At 37.6% G+C, this 21,018-nt stretch overlaps 1 protein-coding gene and 1 long non-coding RNA gene across 3 annotated transcripts in view; both read right to left on the minus strand.

Moving 5' to 3' along the window:
• The window catches only part of LOC149558334 (uncharacterized), a 77,745-nt gene that overhangs the window by 26,013 nt on the left and 30,714 nt on the right, over positions 1-21,018 (minus strand). The gene's annotated exons all lie outside the window — the stretch shown is intronic.
• Positions 1,510-20,765, minus strand: LOC149558335 (uncharacterized). The gene is made up of 2 exons (XR_016365015.1): positions 20,544-20,765; positions 1,510-1,961 (listed from the first exon to the last, which is right to left on the minus strand). It is a non-coding gene; the product is annotated as an uncharacterized LOC149558335 (long non-coding RNA).

Raw genomic sequence — 21,018 nt, forward strand, 5'->3', positions numbered from 1 at the left:
TCCACAATTTCTGAAATGGAGTTTTTTTGGAAACTTTGGCCAACAAAGAATTATAAATAGGTGCTCATTTCATTGGGAAAAGCATGCTTGGATATTTAATTTTCTTTTGATGCCTTTGCGGCTTTCTTGAGTTTTGATATTTTGTGGCCCTCGCTGAAGTATAGGGGTTGAATCTGAGATTCTAAGAAGTTCTTGGCAATTGTGCTAAAGTATACAATTAGCCAACATCTCCTAGTGTATTTTATGTGGCTAAGGAGAATAATCTTGATTAGTATATTTTTCTCATTGATTGTCTCGCCGAAGGTTTTGGTAAAGTTTCGAGGATCACTCTAAGTATTGTTGCTATTTATTGCTAAGGTATAACAAATTGCAAAGTCTCCTACTGTTCTTATTGTATCTATGGAGAAAGTTGATGCTGGGGGTTTATGTTAGTGAATAAGAAGGGTGAAATAATTCTGATTTGCATCCAATGTCTAGGAGTTTGTTGGTGGCTTTCTATAGAAATCGATTAGAAGGAATTAGCCTGCACATTACATACCAAATCTTGCATTTGGATGTCCAGTGGCTTCTGCAACTCATACGTGGTACAGACGTCAACAATTGGATGCTGGTGAGTGCATTTTAGGGTGTACGACTCTTATTTAGGGAGCTGTGACTTATTACAGGCCTGCAATTTACTCGACTGCCTTGCGTTTGAGTGTTGGGGGTCTGTAGTGCACTATCAAGCCTTGTTCCTTGCATCATAGGGATCAACTTGGACTATAGGAGGCTCGCAAACACAAACAAGAGCATTGCAGCTGGAGTTTAAGGTGCTCACAGTCTGAATATTTCATCCTGGAGCTGAACAATATGCATATTAATTCTGGAACAGGTTCTTGTATGCAATCTAAATTTGGAATAAATTCATCATAGAATTGTATTTTCTCTATATCAACTAAGGTGGCAGAATTTAAATTGATTAGATTTCCACTATCATTGTTAATTTTCAAAATTCCAAAGATAAATTAATATACAAGCAGAACATTCATTTGCCTTTATCAAAGAAATATTAAATTCTTTTTGCATTATACTGCTGGGGGAGTTTGTTTGCCAAATGTTCGATTAAATGCCAAATCTTTTATTAGTAAAGGAAGATTTGAAGCTATAACCAGGCGAGGTTTTTACCACTGTAATAACCCTGGTCAGTTATAGCTCAGATACATACAATTTTCCTATGAAGAGCAGTTGTTTGACATTTTGTCAAACATTTGGTAAGCAATCCTTACTCGACTGAAATGTTGAATGGTAGTTTTTTTTGGGATGTCAGCTTATTTATATAACCAAATGCTATGCCCTCTCTCGAACTTATTCAAATTTTAATTTCACATACACAACTCACCTAAAACAGTTTTGTAAATTTGTTTTTCTGTCCTTTGTATCATTAACTCTTATTTCTTTTGATATAGCTAAGAGTGAGCAGCCAGGCGACAATAGTAAATCCAAAATACCAAAATGAATAAAGCAGTGCACTTACTAAACTTTAGCTTGCAATATACTATTCAAAGCTCCTGAATTTGCATATATTCTCTTACAGAGATAAAATGGAATTTTCATTCAGTTGGCTTTAGGCTGGAAGGAACAATAATAATTATAATGAATGAACTTGGCACTCCAACATTCCTAACAACTCCTTCCAATGTCCACGTGAAGCTGCTGTGAGCAGATCGTGGCCTCCAACAGATCAATCATAGGCTCCCAATTCTGATCACAGGCCTGTAATGTCCATTCACAAGTCCTGATTCCACAATAACAAAACCTCCAATATTCTAATGCAGGTCTGCCCAAATCCTAGTGTTGCAGGTTGATTGGTATGGACTGTAAACACCACCCAGATTACTTCAAAATGCAGCTCCAAAAGAAGGAAAAAAGAGGTATGGATTCACAAGGGTAGGTGCACCCAAATTATAGAAGAAATTGCCCAGCTGCAAGTGCAAACAAGACACAATCTGTGTAACATACGGATTTTTACTAACTAATTTCAGTCTTAAACTAACTGATTTCCAATCCTTATTCACATGATTAAGATTTTTCAACAGCTATATAATCTGAAATAATTCTATATTAGAATGCTGTATTATCAAGAATACAATTTGAAAACATTTACAACTAATTCAGCTGAAAGTAGATATTTAACTACCTCTAGTTTTAACCGAAATAAATGGCAGATGATCTTGAAAAGAAATTCAGAATGAAATGAACATTTAACTATCTCAATGTGATAACTATTTTTAAAATAAACAACTTTCGAATAGAAATACTGAACTTACAGGATTAAGAGATCATACAGATTAATTTGTTAAGCTTCCTCAATAGGTTGTCCAAGCTCTGGCTTTGATAAGAGGAGAAGCATTGGCATAGGCTTAACCTCCCAGCCGCGGGCCATTACTTATTGTCAACCGACTAGATGGTCCAGGTGGTGTTTCTGTAGCCGACGGAATGATTGTCGTTGGTGTTTTTTATTTTGTAGCCGATAGGTAAATAGTTTGTAGCGGACATAATGTTTGTGGCCGACAGACTCCTTTGGGAAGGTTCGGCGGATAGTATTTATATCCCGTGTGGGATCATTGTAAATCATCTTCTATTATTGATCTTATGAAGCATAATGTAATGTTCTGGGATATGCGAATAATCAAAGAATTCTGCTGTTCATGTTTCCATTATCTGTATGCATTGATTTATTTTACCAGTACGGTAAACATTTGGCACTGTTGCCTTATGAACCTGGAAGGTGGGAGGAATGAAGATTAATGCCAAATCAGCTTAACAAGGATCGGAATAAGGTCAAGGGAAAAGATGGAATCCGTACTGCGCAAGAGAATTTAATTCTGGCACAGCAAGCCGAACGCCGACGGAGATTTCAGAAGATTGCCGAAAGAAACCGGAGCGCCAAAGAATTGTTGGAGGAGACTCAGCAGTGGGTGGAATTGGTGGAAGAAGCACGGAAGGAGTTTTTGAGTTTGTGTTCGCCGAGGGAAGAGAATCTAAATGGAAGAGCATAGACTCGCACGGCTCGGAGTGCCGACAAAGCAAGAGCGTGGAGTGAACTCTTCGTCTAGGATATACTTCCGCAGGGGACAACTTCAGAACACCCTTCTTCACCAAGGTTCGCAGTTGTTGAGTCTGACAGTGTGGGAGAGCAGTCTACCGATGTGGGAGTGCAAACTGTCGGTGTGGGAGTGCAGTCCGCCAGTGTGGGAGAGCAGTCCGTCAGTGTGGGAGTGCAGTTCGCCAGTGTGGGAGAGAAATCCGCCGGTGTAGGAGTGTAGTCCGCCAGTGTGGGAGAGCAGTCCGCCAGTGTGGAAGTGCAGACCGCCGGCATGGGAGACCAGTCCACCGGTGTGGGAGTGAAGACTGCCGGTGTGGAAGACCAGTTCGCCGGTGTGGGAGTACAGATTGTCGGTGTGGGAGTGCAGACCGCCGGTGTGGGAGTGAAGAGCGCCAGTGTTGCAGAACTGAGCAACGCTTGTTTACAGAAACCAATTGTGATGGCGGGACCAAAAGAGAAACTTTCGAAGTTCAATGGCGATGGTACGGCCGATCTCATTCGACATTGCAAAACATGTGAAACAATCTAGAAGGCAAATGGGATAACTGATGAAGACGACCGGATGAGACAATTTTCGGCCACCTTACGAGGCGTAGCAATTGATTGGTTCACTGATACAGATCCACAAAAGCTAAACAGTTGAGATAACATTAAAAAGGAGTTTCTAGAAGAATTTAAACTGTTGCGAGATGATAATGAAATTGTAGCAGAGATCTTCAATACTAAGTAGTGGAAGAACGAAATTGTCCGCGTTTACGCCAGGAAGTTAAAAGACTTGATAAACAAAATGGAAAGTAAGCCAATAGACGAACTTCAGAAAAGATGGTTCGTGGAAGGCCTACGCTCAAAGTTGCGGAGGAAAATGAAAATTGTACCACCGTCGTCATACACGGAAGCTTATAACAGAGCATTGGACCTCGAAAGTGAGCAGAAAACAAAGAAGAAGAACACTAGCTCATCTGATTCTGATGACGACGAGCCTGCCGGAGAAGATAGCAGCGATGATGAAGGCAATAGCAAGAAGGTCCGCGCTTTACAGAAGGACATGATCCGCATGATGAAGGAGTTTAAAAACATGCAGAAGGAGCCAAAAGGAAGTGAGCTGTGGTGCATAGAGTGTAAGACCAACAGTCATACTAAAGGATTGTGTCCAAAGAACCAATTCTGTGACATTTGTCAAATCATGGGCCATTCGGCAAAAGAGTGCCCCTTTAACATGAAGAAAAGAGGATCCCCGCAGGTGCTTCTCACACAGGAGGCTTCCCCATCGGGCAGTAGCGAAAATACGAATAGCGCAGGTACCACATCCGGAGGGTACAGGAATAATAACAGAGGGAAAAATAACAACAATGCGAACAATAACAATAATAATGGGAGCCGAAGTCGAACCCAGTATGATGCAAACGGACGGCCGATCGTTCAATGCCGAGCATGTAATTTGTGGAGTCATTTTGCGCGAGATTGTACAACGGCAAACACACCAAAATTATTATGCAAATGGTGCGGACCCAACGATCACAAAGATTCCAAGTGTCCAAAGTTTGGAGTAAACTTGATCACTGTCAGCACGGATGTAGAGGAGGTTCTGGCAATTACATAGAGGCAAGCGGAGGAAAAGAGAAAATTGGGGGAAGCGCAGGCAAAAATTGCAAAGGCATTGTCGGCGGGGACATCTCAGTTGAAGGACATCAGCGGCACCTTGGCAAGGAACTTCGCAGAACAAAACATTGTACGACAGATCTTACAAACGGAGATACCGGTCAAGATAAGTGACCTCCTTCTCACAATGCCCCAGTTACGGACGGCCATTCTGAATCATACACCATTTCTGAAAGCAACGGAGGACACAGGAAGGGACAGTAGGGAAGAGACAGTAGGGAAGAGACGACAACAGATCCAATGCTCCTAGCACTCACATCCAGACGGCATCCGACGGTTGTCGAGATGGGGATTTTGGAAAATGTTCTGACAGACACAATTGTCAATGGAGGGTCTGGTGTGAATGTGTTGCCGAAGGATACTTGGAAGAAGTTGGGAAAGCCAACGCTGTGGCCACCTACATTCCAATTGCTCACGGCAGACCAGCACGAGATCAAACCGTTGGGAACATTGAGGGCGCAACCGTTAACTATTGGAACACAACCATTTTTATTGGACTTCGTAGTCATTCCATTGAAAAGAAAAGGATATGATGTTATTCTCAGACAGACTTGGTTGGTGCAAGCAAAAGTAAAACATGATTGGAAACGAAATACCCTATCAATGGAGCGCAGAGGCAAAAGATTCATAATTGACCTACACACACAAATGGTAGGTGAGGAGGCAGCATCGTCAAACTCAGAAGGTGAAGGTGACAGTGACAATGAAGGAAATAACGACGAAGGAAAGAGGAGAATGGAACTGGACGAAGGAGGAGTATTGACACTAGAAGGAGGATTGAATGACGACGACCTAGACTCGGTGAATGGCCTTTACCACTGGCAAATAGAAGACTACGAACTCTTTTCGAGTTGTAATATGCTAAGAGTCGATGAAGGTGAGAAGAAAGAGAAAAATGAGTGTTTGAAGGAATACAAAGTAGCAGAAGAAGGAAAGGCAGTTATGCCTGAAGCTGAGGGGAAGAACATACAGTCCAAACCTAGAAAAATGAAAGATCCCACCATTCGATACACGGTGAACGGACCGCACAAGAAAAAAAGAATGCATCGCACCTCAAAATTATTTGGAGGGTACCGACAGCAAAGAAATAAGCTAGATGCGCGACGACCGCAAGCACAGTGGGCGACGGAGGTGACACAGAATAGGCATAAGGCATGGCATGACAAACTCAACAGGTTTCAGCCAGGGCAGTTGGTACTCAAGTACGACGATCGGAATGAAAGCAAATAGGAAAGGTTTAAGGCAAGATGGGTTGGACCATATTAGATCCAGGAGGTTGGCGATAATCGAGTGGTAAAGTTGGGGATGTTGGATGGGCAAGAGGTACCTCACGTAGTCAACGGATCTTACCGTGCCAGGAAGATGTCATCGCCGTCGGCCCGTCACCATCACAGAATGATCAGATGATTCCCTTGTCATCGTCATTGCAGAATGGTGACGCCTGGAGGCAAAATTGACGTGCTGTTTTTTATTTATTTTATTTTTGTTCAAAAAAAAAATAAAAAATTGAAAAAAATAAAAAAAAATAAAAAAGAATTTGAAAAAAAAAAAAAAAAAATCAACATCTACGGGAGGTGCTCTGCGGGCACCTGTTCGCGGGAGGTGTTCTGCGGGCATCTATCTGTGGGCACCTGTCCGTGGGAGGTGCTCCGCGAGCACCTATCCGCGGGAAGTGTTCTGCAGGGTTGTCAAGCCGCAAATTCTACATCTCCAACGGGTTTCTCTTTGTTGCATTTGGTGGAGGACCTGTTCCCGCAGTGTTATCTGGAGGCTGCAGATTTCAATCTAATTGCCACGGGTGAAAAACAATATACCGCCATTCTTATTATTCCATGCCATCTTCGTTTCAAGAAAACTTCACATGGGGGAACATTCACAGATTGTTGGATGAAAGTTTTTGTTCCAGTTCAGGAAGGGTTTGTTTGTATGTCAGGAGATCTGAAGCTCAAGTTTCAGCAAAAGATTATTGGAGTTCTGTTTCTCATTTGCGAAGGAGAGATTATTCGAGTTTGTGTGGAAGCTGGGTGTGGGGTTATAAAAAAAAAATTGTCGACAAATCAAGCATGCTCAGAATGAGTAACGAAGGATACCAAAGGGAAGGGGAAGCATCAGCGATTGCCAGAAAGAGTGTAGAATCAGCAGAAAATGACAGAAATGGTGTGTTCCGTACAGTTTTGTGTGGGTTTCGCAGTGTTAATTTTCCCAAGACCCCACAGGGGCGCTGACCCTCGACCCCGCCGACCCCCAGTCATTGCGGATATCATTCATGGGATGTATGACCAGTTGATGAAGACTTGGAGCTGCTGCAGGCATGGAGTGCCTGTATACCAGAGGCATTGGGAGTAGGTGTTGGCCAAGAGGCTGTCTTGGTGGATGCATAGAGAGCTCGAGAGGAGTGAGTCATCCAGAAGGCAGTACAGCGACACTTAGCTCAGTGGACCCAATGTTGGAAGAAGAGAAAGCAGTATGGGTGGCTATCAAGGTCAGCTTGAGGAGACAATATTGTGTTAGCAGAGGCTACAGATGTAACTAGATGAATGTGGAAGTGATGTGACAGAAGTAGGTTTTTTGTTGTAGTCACTCTGTTAATGTATTTTGTTTGTTAATTTGTCTCAGATATTTTGTTAGTCGTCAGGAGACGACTTTTCTTTTTGGGGGGGATGGTGTCAGCCGACTGGATGGTCTCGGCAGTGTTTCTGTAGCCGACAGAATGATTGTCGTCGGTGTTTTGTATTTTGTAGCCAACGGGTAAATAGTTAGTAGCGGACATAATGTTTGTGGCCGACAGACTCCTTCGGGAAGGTTCGGCGGATAGTATTTATATCCCGTCTGGGATCATTGTAAATCATCTTCTATCATTCATCTTATGAAGCATAATGTAATGTTCTGGCATATGCGAATAATCAAAGAATTTTGCTGTTCGTGTTTCCATTATTTGTATGCATTGATTTATTTTACCAGTACGGTAAACACTTATCCCCACAGGTTCTAATTAAATAGAACGACTCTCCCTACCCAGAGGTCAGGCTTGGTATGTTCATTGATCCATCCATCAGAGTATCCAGGTGGGTTGAGGTTCCAACAGTTATTCGACGAAATAACCGAAGCGTCTGGACAATAACAAGATCAATTGTTCTGGCAAGTCTGCCTATTTTCACCCTGGCCAAGGATTTCATAATGTGGGTTTACAACCCGATCTCCACCACTCAACTTGACAACTTATTTTAGATGTGGAACTCACATGAGCTAATGCATTAATATTATATATATATATATATATATATATATATATATTGTTGCTGATATCATTCTTGTATTTTTTGTTTACAGGTTCATCTACACCTCCTCACCATAATCAGGCCAACTAGCTAGTGATTCCTTGGTGCCTTCAGATTAACTTTATTTGTATAATTCGCACCTTCTTCACCACCTTTTGGTATTTAGCCGGGTGATCTTCTTGGTGCTCTCATTTTAGTTATTAGACATTATATCATAATTCAAAATAAATAGAAGGATAGTTTAAGAAGAACTTCAATGGTTATTCGTTCAAATACTAAAAGATTGGCAAGCTTGAATGTAAACCATTACTATAAGGCATTCGACTGAATTTAAAGCATTACATTGGTCAAGAGAGATTGTATCCAGCTGTAGTTTTTACCCTTACTTCAGTATAAATATATAAAGACAGACTTTAAAAAAAGAGAATTTGTTTGGTCCTTAACATAAAGAAGATGACGTGCTAGCAAGAAATTTTGGAAACATGGAACTTAAAATGTTTAAACTCACAGCCGACTCTACATTAGCAAGGTAAATAAAAGAAAATAAAATAAAAATGTCTCCTTACGTGACACACTGTACTGCAGTCTGAGAAGGCTTTCACTTGTCTCTAAAATGCCTCTCTACTTTGAATCTCACGGTGATTTAAGTTGTTTTAGAAGCAAATAAAAATAGTATCAGGTGCTATTGACACCGTAATTAAGCAAAGAAATTTCGAATAAGAAAGTCGAGTATGAGAAGAAGGCCGGATACAGGATTGAATGTCGATACACGATAAAGTTTGATTATATAAATTTGAGCCGACCTTATGGCTACCCAACAATTACAAGATCATACTCGAATCTTTAATTAGTCGTGTAAAACGAAAATAAAGTAGAGGGAAAAATTGAAAAGAAAAGAAGATGAAGAGTTTTTAAATAATTAATATTATTTAATTTGTTTTATTTTCTTGATTAAGTTTATAGGTACGTAATGGTAAGGTGGCATTATTAGATTAATGATTTTAATGTAATGGTGCCACTTTAAAATTATTTATCTATGATCCTAGTTGAGAGAATAAAATAATATTTAAATGATATTATTATTTGATAATTTCTTAAAGGTAAGAAATTATGTTTATTTTATATTGTTTTAATTTATGTTGTTTTTACTTATAGCTCATGCGGTTCCACCCTAAAATTATGTTGCCAAGTCCTGATAACCTTGTCAGGATGGTTTTAGGTCAAACCTATCACTTCTGATGATTGAACCTTATGACCATCCCCTTCCGATGACCTCGTTTTGCAATGCTTCCCCTCTCTCTCTCTGGTCTTCATCTTGTAATCATTCATAACAACATTCTCGCCAAGACATCAATTCAAGATTTATAAATTGTTAGTTAAAATCATCAAGTGACTGTTAGGAATTTCATCAATATCATAATAACTGACTTGTTCATCATATATGTACAATGGCTACAATTAACTGACTCTATTTCACATGATCATGAATAAATTAATACAATGGCTAGAATTAACTAACTCAATTTCATATGATAATTAAATCGATTCAACAACTATAATTAACTAATTCAACTTCACATGAGCATGAAGAAATAAGCAACGGCTATATCTGACATGTTATATTAACGGCTATAATAAACTAATTCAATTTCACATGAACATGAAGGATTAAGCAATGGCTATAACTAACATGATATAACAACGGCTATAATCAGTTTAAATTTTAGGGCAAAAACTGGGATGTAACAATCTGTCCAAGCCAAATTGTAGAGAAATTGTCCCAGAATTCTTTGACACCAACAAATCATAATAGTCTCCAAATTTAAATGTAATTTAATGACAAATTCAATAGTGTCTTCCCAACTACAGAATGAACAACAGGGAAATCACTGACTTCACAATATCACCTCAAAATCTTCAGCTACAACAATATCTCCTAGCCACAGATAAATACACAAGGAGATTCAGCCAAATTCATAATTAAATCACTATATCTCAGCAGTGATTGAAAATACCTCTCAGCTTGAAACCTTTATACTTCATCAAGGGCGACAAAACTTAGAACATTAGAAAAGGCCATAAAGGAAACAAAAGAAAATAAATATCCAAGTGTGCTTTTCCCAATGAAATGAGCTCATATTTATAATATCTTTGTTGCCAAAATTTTCCCAAAGAACTTAACTTCTGAAATTGTTAGAGTTTCCCAAAAGAACTTAAATCTTAAAACTTTTCAATTTAACTCTTTTGGCAACATTTAATACTTGGCTTAGGCATAATATTAATGAAATAAATGGCCCCTTCCAATTATGACTCAACCCTCAACTTAAGTGATATTATAAGGTTAAATTGCAACTTTATAATAAGTCATTTAATGATCAAATAATAATTTGGCCACTAAAATTATTATAACTCCCAAAATACTCATCATTTAAATATGTCGTATGAAATAGGCATCACATCTATTATTTCTCCATGTGACCAAATGTACTTTCCAAAAATGGAATGGGTCCATCTCAATCAACACCGAATTTACCACAAATAGCAAGTACACAAAAGTAAGCCCAAATGAAGTTCGATCTGAGCCAAATGAAGACCAACCAGTAACTTACTAAACTATGGAGAAGATAAGATTCTCTCAAGCCAAGCAACTACCTTAGAAGACCCTCTATCCACAATAATTAGCCTATAAGGATCACAATAATAGGCTAATCACTCAAACTTGATACTGGCAAAAATGGGGACATTACAGCCCTCCCTCCCTAAGATTGTTTTTCCCCAAGCAATCCCGGAGCAAAATGAACATCACAGACCACCTAGATCCCAAGGGTAGAACTGCATACTATCCCTATTGTGTACAAGCAACTCCTGTAGCCCCAATACCCAAATAACTGACATCACCATCATAATCATCTGAAAACTGACCCTAGGCATTGATGAAGGCAATAACTCATCGGAACTCAACCCAACTGAAATACCAACTCTATCCATACCTGAGTCCCCATCAAGCTGACACTCACACCTAACTGCACTATGGAGACGGTAAAACCATTGGTACCTGAATCACTATCATCAACTCCAACCACTAATAAAGTGCCATGGGTGTGTGGATTCTACAAGTGGTCTAACTTGCAACTGTTGATCCAGTTTGCAAAAGATGGTACTAACCCATCCCATAATGGATGGTATGAAACTGGAGCCAACCCACACTGATGTGAAACCAAGTCCTCTTCCTGTGGGTCAAAACCCTAGCTCATGAGAAGAATTCCTTGAATGCTCCTTGTTTGATTTGAGGAGTTTTCCAAAGGAGTTTAGTGCCATGACTTCATGTTGACTGACATTGCATGGTCTTAAAGTCTATTGCTTGTTCCATCAATGATCATGCATTCACTATGTTGAAACATATATTCATTGTTCTTTAGAGGGAACTATGAAATTTGAAAGGTTCCGTGATTGTTTTACCCCACAAGATTGTTGTTTGTTATAGACTTCTGACATCCTTTGCTAGCTTGAAAGAATTATGTTCTTCATGAAATCACCTTATTTCTACAAGAGTGTCACTATTCTTCAAAAGCTTTTGCTGTTCATTAGGGCTACAAATGAAGTCACTATCATTCAGAGAAGGAATCAATATTGCAGTCATCAAAGGAAGAGGATGCATGGTCAATGATAATATCAAATGGTCTCAATGATTGTTGTAATCTCAGTTATATGTGGAGGGCAATAAACAAGCCATAAAAGGTTATGTTGTTGCAATAGAACTTTTGAGGTTATTGACAAGTCTTCGTAGAAAAAGATAAATGCACATAAAATGAAGAAAACAGTGCTCACCAACTTGTATGGAAAAACAATAAACCTGGGCCTATCTCTTCTTGCATTGGAAGTAAGATGATCCATTATGCTCAAGGAGGCTCATGAACCGAGTAAATACAATGATCCTTTGCTAAAAGGACTATGAATATGCAATTGAAATGGGAAAACACCAAATGAAAATGGAAATGTAGGGTCTAGGGCTAGGTAGAGAGAGAAAGAAGCCCTCTGTGTACAAAGATACTTATCAATCTGTGCACACAATTCTAATACCAAATTTGGAAATCTGAAATAGAAACTGACTTGTGATTCGAATATTAGTCCAAAATGGAAAGAACAGGGCGACTTGAAGGGTACCGAACTTGACTCAGACCAAGGAAGGTTCCTTAGTTCCAAAAAGTTTTGATGAAACTTATGCCACTTGTAACTCTATCAAATATGCCTTTGGCTTTTTTTGTATTTGCACCACCTATCACCTATACACAAATAGGGGGAAATGGTTTGGAAATGGGTTTGCCTAAGACAAACCCTTGATTTGGAATCAACTAGGAAGTCAAAATGTAAATGCTTGCAAGTAAATTCTTACTGTAGAATGAAAAGGCTAGATCTAAAAAATTATGATAATACCTTGATGATGTAAATTATTTTGATATGGAGTCACGAGTGTTGATAGGATAGCATGACTCCACAAAAACCTAATGGGAAATTATAAAAACATGCTAGCACAATGCTTTTTGAAACTTACTACAATGAGATATGACTGAATGCTTGAATTGCTTGGATTCTTGAGAGAGACCATGACCTAAATGTGATGCAGGCAAAATGATGAATAACTAGGGCCAAAGGCTCACCCAGCTATCCAAACCACCCTGCAAGAGTTAACACAACGGAAGCAAACACAGAGAACAACAACCAAAGGAGGAAGAAGAGTGAAATACTTTTATTGATTCATCAAAATATCTTCATACATGCCCAGCTATAAGGCCTTCTAGGTTACGGCCAATTACAAATACATTCACATTCAAAGATCCAACTGTAAATTTGCACTTTCAGTTCTGCTCTCTAATCTTCTTCCCAAAACACTACCTAACTCTAAGCCTAAACACTCTATATATACTTGCCAAAATGGCTCACAAATTATTCTAGAACATTACATAAGAGGAAGGCCGACCCAACAACGGTCAGGATGCATCCCAACAAAATATCTTAACATAAATTTCGCGAACAAAATAAATCTCGCAAGTCGGCTCGCAGAAATCACGTCCAAATGCTGACACTTGGCATACACTGGGTAACTCGACGAATGAAGAGTCACTTGGCATTCACTGGGTAACTCGGCGAATGAAGAGTCACTTGGCATACACTGGGTAATTCAGCGAATGAAGAGTCACTTGGCGTACACTGGGTAACTCGGCCAATGAAGAGTCACTTGGCGTACACTGGGTAACTCGGCCAATGAAGAGTCACTTGGCATACACTGGGTAACTCGGCCAATGAAGAGTCACTTGGCGTACACTGGGTAACTTGGCGAATGAAGAGTCACTTGGCATACACTGGGTAACTTGGCGAATGAAGAATCACGTGGCGTACACTGGGTAACTTGGCGAACAAAGAGTCACTTGGCATACACTGAGGCTACAATAACTCGGCATCCACATGCAGAATGAACAAAAATGAGTAGGATAACAAGGCAACCCAGGATGCTCCTACATCAAAATGTTGGCTTGTTCTCCAATTGAATGTTTACCAAAATAAAACTGACAGCCTTGCTTTTATACCCCACTAAGCCATTTTGGAGTTCTAAAGTCAAAGTAGGTGACATGGGTTTGTACACCATGCTAAAATCAACATTGTTGCAGCGTTGAGATTTCAAACCCATTTTGTTTGCAGGAAATAGGTTGCATCCCAAGGTACTACGTGACCTATCTCAACTCATGCCCTACATGACACCTTGTTCGAGCCAATCAGGGGTCAAATTTCAATCAAGTGTCCAATAGGATATGGGGATGCCCAAAATAGACATAAAATTGAGAACTAATAAATAGAAATGAATAAATTAGGCCATGCGTGATAATAGGGCCTATTTATGCAAATGATCATAAATGATATAAATTATTAAATAGGGTACACCTAAACTTATGGGCCCTTATATAAATTGAATTAAGAGAGCACTTATATTTGAATAGTTATTAATTAAGTGCATAAATAATTTCTATGATGCACACAGAAATAAAGAACACACTAAAATGGGTGCTAATTATGCATCTTATGAAGGTGTTTACAGTTTACAATGGTACAATACAATACAAAGGTGAGAAAATTCATATTAGATCAGAAGACAAACATAAAGCTGCACCTAGTCATGTGTTGCCCCAAGGTTCATAGAAGACAATGGAAGATGGATCATTCTTAGGGTATAGTGAGAGAGGATATATGCCATGGTCATGGCCTTGACAAGCAAATGATAACCCTACGCAATTAAACTTGTCTAAATTATTATAGGATAGTTTGAGTGATCAACGAGGGCTGATATTCATAGACCTTTTGTGATAGTTTCCCCAATAAATATGGAAAATACAAGAGGACATAATACACAGACCAGCATTAATGAAGCGCTCATGGAGATTAGACTGCATATAAAGGGAGTGCATAGTCCAAGAGTATGGATCATTCTTAGGGTATAGTGAGAGAGGAAATATGGCATGGTCATGGCCTTGACAAGAAAATGACAACCCTGTGTAATTAAACTTGTCTAAATTATTATAGGATAGTTTGAGTGATTGACAAGTGCTGATATTCATAGACCTTTTGTGATAGTTTCCCCAATAAGTATGGAAAATACAAGAGGACATAATACACAGACCAGCATTAATGAAGCCCTCATGGAGATTAGACTGCATATAAAGGAAGTGCATAGTCCAAGAGGAAGACAGTCATCATGAATGTAAAGACAGCCTCCATAAAAGTTGTCCAAGTTGTTTATTGCTCACCAAAACTAACATTTTGAGCTGCAATAATCTGTATTTATTGAAAATGGATGGAGGTATTGGGTTGTAGAAGCCGATTTCTGTGTTGGTGAAGCACAAAATTGATGTTTTAGAGAATCGATTATTACATGAATTTATTTTCCTGCATGCATTATATACAAATACATGAAATGGAATGTGTCTTGAATCAAATTAGAGCAGATTGTTTTGAGATGTCTGAATTTTTTTTAATATTTTTAGGTGACAAGTTTATGTCATGCATTTAGGGTTGTTAAAATGGGAAAATTGACTCGTATTCGATTCTTTTAAGTTTCCATATTAAAGACATAAGTGCAGATTTTATGCCATATATTCTTTACCTTTATGTTTTAAAGTGAGGGAATCAAATCTAAGTTTGAAATAGGATTTAGAAGCTCTATTTTATGAGCATGAAATTGATTTAGAGTTTTCCTTAAAAGCATGGATAAAGGAATGATTTTTGATCTGATTCAACCCAAGATAGAGTATATCCAAGTTATGAAATTATTTCCTTCAATCATATTTATGCTATTGTTTTGGAAGCAATAAAATTTTGGTGTGGATTCCTTTGATTCATGGTTGAAGCCAAAGTTTTGTGATTTCTAATTATGCAGATCCATATGAGATATTCAACACTTAATGTGTTGTGAGAAGTTGACTACCTATTGTTTGACAAAAAAATAGGTTGAATGAAATAGTTTACAATACATTACTCTTCTACAAGTTTTTTAATTAAAAAATGATTATTATTTGTGTCGGCTATTATTAGTATTATATACATTTTTTCAATGGTACAAAACATATCACCTCTATCGGTTTATTGCTGCACATACACAAACGAGCAACTGCTAGTATTAGGAAGTTTGAAAAATCTGCTAACTAGAGGAATGTTTACAAGCTCAAGTCAGTTATCAATAATATCAAGTCAATAGTCATCTACATTAATCAATCTCTCCATTTCCTTAAAATTTCTCAAGCCAAGAGTATTAATACCATAGACATTGACAAAATTAAAGAATTGTGTTCAAATTTTGAAGTCTACTGCAATGAAAATATAGAAATTTATCCTAAGTTCTAAAAGATCTTAGAATGGACATTACAATTATAGTCCTTAAAATCGAAGGACCCCTAACAATACAAAGTAAAGAGAATATTCATAGAAACTGTTCATTAACATATAAGGTGAAGAAATTCACATAATGAAGGATAGATACAACAGCCTTGGACATCATAAATATGACAAGAAAATTGTCATGCTTGTCCAACAACGGGACAACAGAGAAAATATTACACTAAAGCAATCTGCTAGCGTATCATGCAAACAAGCAAAGGTTAAGCAAGGACACAGTTGTGAATTCTAAGAACCAAGTTCTCAACATGACCAATGGATATGCATGCATATGAAGAGCAGTTTCAACCCCTAAAGAGCCTAATTTTGACCAGTTTAAGGACTTTATTTCCATTATTCCTATTTCTTCTGATCCCTAATCAGTTCGATGCTGAAAAAGAGATGTTTTGGAGGTAAATACATGAGTTTTGTCTCAGTTCAAGACCATACATGAGTAGTACATTAGTTAAGAAAGAGTTTGGGAACACCAACAACTAATTTGGAGCCATCACAAAGCCCTTTTTGCATGCACGACCAAGAAAGCAGACAGCATACAAATTCGGTTCAAAAACAAGAACAAAGACCACAAGTTGTGGTAGAGTTCAGTCCTCCATTCAGCTAAAGGAATTCATACCAAATCCATCTTTTAGTCCGGGAAAGGGATGTACCTCCTAAAAAACACTCATTGTCTTATTTTCTCCAGTTAATTATTTTCGTTTGCAGAACACACAAACAAGAACCAAGACACCTTAACTCAATTATTTTTGCTTTTTGACGATTCTATTCAAGAAACTCCTTCATTTCAATAAAAGTGGTATCTCCTCAAATATCTTTTATTTTCATACTGCAGAGAGCAAAAAAGTCCATAATTAGATTCTAGAGAGAGGTTGTGCTGTCTGATTTCAGTTTTGTAAAAATGTGAAAACATTGATTTCCTTTAGATGAATGCTCAATCTAAACCTTGCTAATGTTGATGTTTTGGGTAGCAGCAGGAGATGTCAGCTACCTGCGATGGTTGATCTTCTCATCATTGTTGTGGCTGTGTTATTGTTGCCAATTCATTTCATTGTGTCAGTCATTGCAATTTCAGGCATCAAGTGTTTGTGCAAATGAATCCTGACCTTCAGTACCATTACTGTCCCTTCTATTGCCATGGGAGAGCAAGAGTTGGCAGTTTTATATTCAATTGTCATTCCTGTGCTTACGGGAAAAGGCTTGAGTTGACCAGTCTTCACCTCTTGACGGAATTCACTGTCTTACCAAAGCTTTGAGGATATAGTGATTGCATGGAGATAGATTATCATTGAAAGATATGAAACGACACATTTATGGTAACTTCCTTCAATACATGTGTTGCATTACTTCATTGTGGAGTTGTGCGTAGGCTGTCACCATTCATTGGGTATTGTTTGACTATGAACAATTATTGTTACATGATGATCCTTGTGTATTCATTCTTTGTGACAGGAGCCATATGTTCTGGCAGTCAAGTTGTGTACATCTCACTTTGTGACACACATTTTAGTCAATCGACATTTTTGTGCATAAGTATGATGCATGTGCTAGGTTTTTGTAGAATTTAAAACAAGAATAGGACAAAAACAGAATAGCAATAAATACTTATATCCAATAACAAACGATATACATAAAATAGAAAACTAACTCTGTTCTAAAACAGGGGAAGCTCTGTTTTTTAGCATAAACACTTGATTTTATTAGAGCAGTTCAATAATAATAACAAAGACTCGTTACATATATAATCACCAAACAAAATGTCAAAGGAAGAAAACTAGAATTTGTTGTACATAACAGTAGTTTGAACAGCCATTATTCTATGCAATTACATAAGGGACTTACAGTGGAACAAAGACTACCTAATCTAAACTAAGACTTCTCAAATACATGCAAATCTAAAAATAGCCTATTGCATCCATCAATCATGTTTATTAGAACTAGAGCAAACTAGAAAAAATCAACGGTGGAGTGCTGGAATGGTGGAGTTGGAGTTTTAACTGTATGTAAACAACATCAATACTCAACACTCACCCTTGATGCTGAGACTTGTAGTCTTATCTAATAGAACTCAAATTAATCCAACCACCTCATAGTGTAACTCTTCATTAGAGCTGGAGTTATCAATGACTCAACAACAACATCAATCTTCATACCCTCCCTTGATGCCAAGACCTACCTTTGATCGAAACTCACAGTTTGATCTCCATCTACTCAAACTGATCCATGCAACTCACAATGCAACTTTTTATCATTAAAGTCTTATAGACTCGCATTACACTTCTGATACAAGTCAACCATCTCTTTATTAATTTCTCTCTTTCATGAGAGATCACAAGGTTCAGTCTTCCCCTACTTTCTCTAACATACAACAGACTTCTAACATATCCATGTGTCATTTAGAACAAACAATCATCACCTACTTCATGAATCACATCTCTAAACCTTGATCAACCACTGTTACTTTTAACATGCAAACTTGGAGGTTTGTACAACCTTCTCAACATTTTTGTCACTTTCTGGAAATAGGATCCATCGATCCATCCATAATCAATTTGTATACAACATTTCGAAGATTTTCCACTGTAATCTCTATTCCAACATGACTCTTCACTATGACTCTTCAACCCACAGATGCTACAAGGGCGAAGATCCCAACATTTATCCTCTGTATGTCCATCTTTGCTACAATGTGGACATGAAATACATTCCTTACTCGAATATGATTTGTTTGAACTTGCAGTACTACCAACATTAGATCTATCACTAGCAACATCAGATCTCTCTCTTTTACCAAATCCAAGGCCTTCAAATTTTGACCTCCAAATGGGTTTGATGGGCTCCTTCATGCCTTGCCCATTCTTTCCTAATCCACTTGCTTGAAAATCCATTTTCTCCATAATCTTCAGGCCAACATTATCCTTAAAATAACATTTTTCACTATCCAAACAAATTTCATCCATACTTGTAGACGGTTGCTTACCTTCATCTTCAACTAACAAAACAGGAGAACAAACCAAATCTTGTGTGCTAAAAGTAACATCACAAACATGTGGCTTTGGTTTCAACATTTCTTTTTCTTCTTTCAAAACTTTTAACTTCTTACTCAAATCTTCATTCTCTTTCTTGATTTCGTCAACTAACATTAAATTGTCTTTCAATTCAACATTTTCCATTTTAACATTTTCTAATTCTTTTTCAAGCTTCTCAATTTGACACAGATATTCATCTCTACTTCCCAAATTTTTTAAAATCCTCTAAAAATTCCGAATTACACTTCTCTAACTGTCTCAATTCGTCATTCAAAATATCTTGTTTACAAATAAGACTTTCATTCTCCTTCTTAACCTTCTTACCTGATTTCCCCATTAATTCAAAGAATTTCTTTACACAAATAAGTTACCTGGGAACAACCTTCTCTCTGCTGCAATTTCTTCTTTGGAGCTGCAATCGTAGTTTCTTCAAACAAAATAACCAATCTCAACTATAGACCTTTAATTGCCTTCTCTCATTACTTCATCTCAATCTTCTATGAACACCTCTTGTAAATTTCTGCAAATGATCTTCAATCAGACTTAAAGTTCAGTTTCTAATGGTAGAGAATGATTCTACAAAATAGTATGTATACTCAGATTGTTTGAAGCAGATATCACTAATCTTTGATGCAAGTTCAAAACCTCTATACTCGATATTAAATGAATAAAAATATCTCTGATTTTCCAATTCGCAGGAAGATGAATACTTAGAAGAACAGATAGTTGCGTTTGTGTGCCTTCTAAACTGTATTCACAACCCTCTAAATATCAAACTAAAGGACGTCACCTTTAAATGACACATCCCTTCACTTGGTCGGTTTTGCATCTCTTCATAAAACCAGCGACTTGTTTAGAAGAATTAACATTAAATAATAACTAACAAGGTGTGTTGGTTTCTTTGCAATATTAATAAGTCTAAAATCGCCGCCTAGAGGAGAATATAAATACCAAGCCATACGTTGATAGTTTTAGAGATAGTGCAATCTGCACTCACAGACCTGGTGATTATCAGGTTATAACATTAACACATCCAAGATCTTATCTATGACTCTGATACCAATTGTAGAATTTGAAACTAGAATGGGACAAAAACAGAATAGCATTCCAAATAGTAACAAGAAGCCACAACAAATACTTATATCCAATAACAAACGATATACATAAAATAGAAAACTAACTCTATTCTAAAATAGGGGAAGCTCTATTTTTTAGCATAAACACTTGATTTTATTACAGAAGCTAAACAATAATAACGAAGACTCGTTACATATATAATCACCAAACAAAAAGTCTAAGGAAGAAAACTAGAATTTGCGGTACATAATAGTAGTTTGAACAACCATTATTCTATGCAATTACATAAGGGACTTACGGTGGAACAAAGACTACCTAATCTAAACTAAGACTTCTCAAATACATGCAAATCTAAAAACAGCCTATCGCATCCATCAATCATGTTTATTAGAACTAGAGCAAACTAGAAAAAATCAAAGGTGGAGTGTTGGAATGGTGGAGTTGGAGTTTTAACTGTATGTAAACAACATCAATACTCACCAGTTTTGTAGTCGATCAGACAATGTGATTGAGAATCTATTGTACTGATCATCATGATTTGATTCTATTTGCAGGATAGTGCTAGTCTAAATTACATGATTCAGTGGCTTGTCTTGCTATGTGTATTTTGATTGTGTGATCAGTTGTGTGCATGCGGTATGCAAATCAAAAGGAGATGTTCATATTCTAGTGCCTGTTATGTGATAACTATTTTCTAGTGGAAAAGTCATTCTTTTGTCTAAGCTTGTGAAGCTTTGTATTGAATCACTTAATAATTCAATAAAGAATCTACTTTGAGTGTGGTTAGGTTTTCCTTTTAGGCTATAGAGTTTTCTAGGATAAGCATCTGTGCAATTTGTTTTTGTCTAATTATTTGTATTTGTTCTACTTTATGTATTTTCATTCAAATTTTAACATGGTGCCAGAGCGGATTTACTAATGATCAAGAGTCAAATTTAAAAAAATTGGGAATATA

The sequence above is a fragment of the Cupressus sempervirens genome, chromosome 5, assembly GCF_028749045.1.
Source record: "Cupressus sempervirens isolate cs-2001-9-10 chromosome 5, ASM2874904v1, whole genome shotgun sequence".
In the NCBI taxonomy this organism is placed as follows: domain Eukaryota; kingdom Viridiplantae; phylum Streptophyta; class Pinopsida; order Cupressales; family Cupressaceae; genus Cupressus; species Cupressus sempervirens.